The sequence below is a fragment of the Polyodon spathula genome, chromosome 30 (assembly GCF_017654505.1).
Source record: "Polyodon spathula isolate WHYD16114869_AA chromosome 30, ASM1765450v1, whole genome shotgun sequence".
Classification (NCBI taxonomy): Eukaryota; Metazoa; Chordata; class Actinopteri; order Acipenseriformes; family Polyodontidae; genus Polyodon; species Polyodon spathula.
The window spans coordinates 8,403,118-8,405,477 of NC_054563.1; positions in this window are offsets into that span (position 1 = coordinate 8,403,118).

The window sequence follows — 2,360 nt, forward strand, 5'->3', positions numbered from 1 at the left end:
TTTGCACTTCGTTTGTAAATATGGCCAACCGCGAGCGGAACAGAAAAAAATATCATACATATGAAATAATACTACTGGCTACGAGCCGCAATAATAATAATAATAATAATAATAATAATAATAAAGCCTTTGAAGACTTTTTAAGCCTAGGTTTGAACATATTATATTTCGGTTATATTTAGGTACGGTAACATCTTTTTCTCGTCTGAACTGGCTCAGAAAACACTTGTCTCATGCACAGTTCACAATCAACAGAATACATATCGTAGATGTATAGCAGACCCTGTCTCTTATGGTACAACTACGTCTTTTCGGGGTCCTTTTGCCCACTCAGTGTTCATGACAATACGTTACTATACCATAAGAGGCAGGGTCAACAGCACATATACATTTTGGGGTTGTATCATACTTTCTAATACTTCTGTGTGTTTGTGATTGTGCCCGGCCTCTACCACACACATATCATCCTAATGTGACACTAAAGGTGAACTTTCTGTCCACAGGGGACTGTATAGAGACCAGACACACTAAGCTGTCTCCGTCTCTGGTCTTTACCATGTTTTTCACTCTGTTTTCCTCTATGTGTTCCCACTTTACCATGTTTTTCATTGTGTTTTCCTCTATGTGTTCCCTCTTTACCATGTTTTTCATTGTGTTTTCCTCTATGTGTTCCCACTTTACCATGTTTTTCATTATGTTTTCCTCTATGTGTTCCCACTTTACCATGTTTTTCATTGTGTTTTCCTCTATGTGTTCCCACTTTACCATGTTTTTCATTGTGTTTTCCTCTATGTGTTCCCACTTTACCATGTTTTTCATTGTGTTTTCCTCTATGTTCCCACTTTACCATGTTTTTCATTGTCCTCTTTGTGTTCCCACTTTACCATGTTTTTCATTGTGTTTTCCTCTATGTGTTCCCACTTTACCATGTTTTTCATTGTGTTTTCCTCTATGTGTTCCCACTTTACCATGTTTTTCATTGTGTTTTCCTCTATGTGTTCCCACTTTACCATGTTTTTCATTATGTTTTCCTCTATGTGTTCCCACTTTACCATGTTTTTCATTATGTTTTCCTCTATGCGTTCCCACTTTACCATGTTTTTCATTGTGTTTTCCTCTATGTGTTCCCACTTTACCATGTTTTTCATTGTGTTTTCCTCTATGTGTTCCCACTTTACCATGTTTTTCATTGTGTTTTCCTCTATGTGTTCCCACTTTACCATGTTTTTCATTGTGTTTTCCTCTATGTGTTCCCACTTTACCATGTTTTTCATTCTGTTTTCCTCTATGCCTTCCCAATCTTTGTCTATGCTTTCTTGTTAAGTTGCCATTACCTATGTGACCTTGTTAGTGCTTCCTATTTGAAGTTAAAGAATGGGAATATTTTTCTACCCAGACATGATCTTCCAGTTAAAAGACTCAAGTATTTTTTATTATTTATTTATCTATTTATTTTGATACCTATGAGAAAATAAAAGGCTGTTGCCTTAAATACTTCCAATGAGATTTATCAGCGGGGGGTGAAGCAGCGTACATTTAATCAAATGAAACTTAATAACCCATATCAGGAACGCACTGAGCTCGCAGATAAGCTTGTAATAAAAGTGTCTGAAGTCATAAACCTGGTACAGTTACAGGCCTGCTGAAATATTTTCTCACCTTGAGGAGCAGTCCACCGCATCATTACGTGGTGTCTCAAGCAAACAGCACTCCAGTGGCCGCCAGGTCCGTTATCTCACTGTACCACAGCTCTCGTGACCCCTTCCCAGCCCCTAGCCAGCCACATTCTTCCCAAAAAACAATGTTCTAGAAGACATGGAACTGGTCTTCTCCTGGTTTAAAAAGTAGGAATTGGTTTAATATAGATTAATATCTTCCACTTGTTTGTCGATGCCCTGCTCTTTGGAAATCCAGCTGTATACAGCCATGATGATGGGAAAATATCCTTGTTTTGGCAGCATTCCCTCAAGAAAGATACCTGGTTGAGTTTCATGGGGTTAAATCAAGCTGCCCAGTAAAACATAAAGAGGAGTTCAGCTTCAAATCAATACGATTGTTTATCAATCATAGTGCTTTTACTGTTTTACAGTTTACAAGTTGAAGGTTATGATGTAATCACAGCGCAGTAATAACAGCAGACTCTAAATCTCAGTAATAATTATGCACACAGCTGATCAATACGCCTACGCTGCAGTTTTCGGCACTTTGTAAAATACTGGCCCGGGCTCAGTATTAAAGGGGAACAGTAATTTCTTTCTGACAGTTGTCACCTTTACGACTCCAGTTATTTACGGGGGATATGCCACCGAGATGGATTTTTCCCCCGACACTCAGAAATGAAGAGGACTGTCTGCTGCATT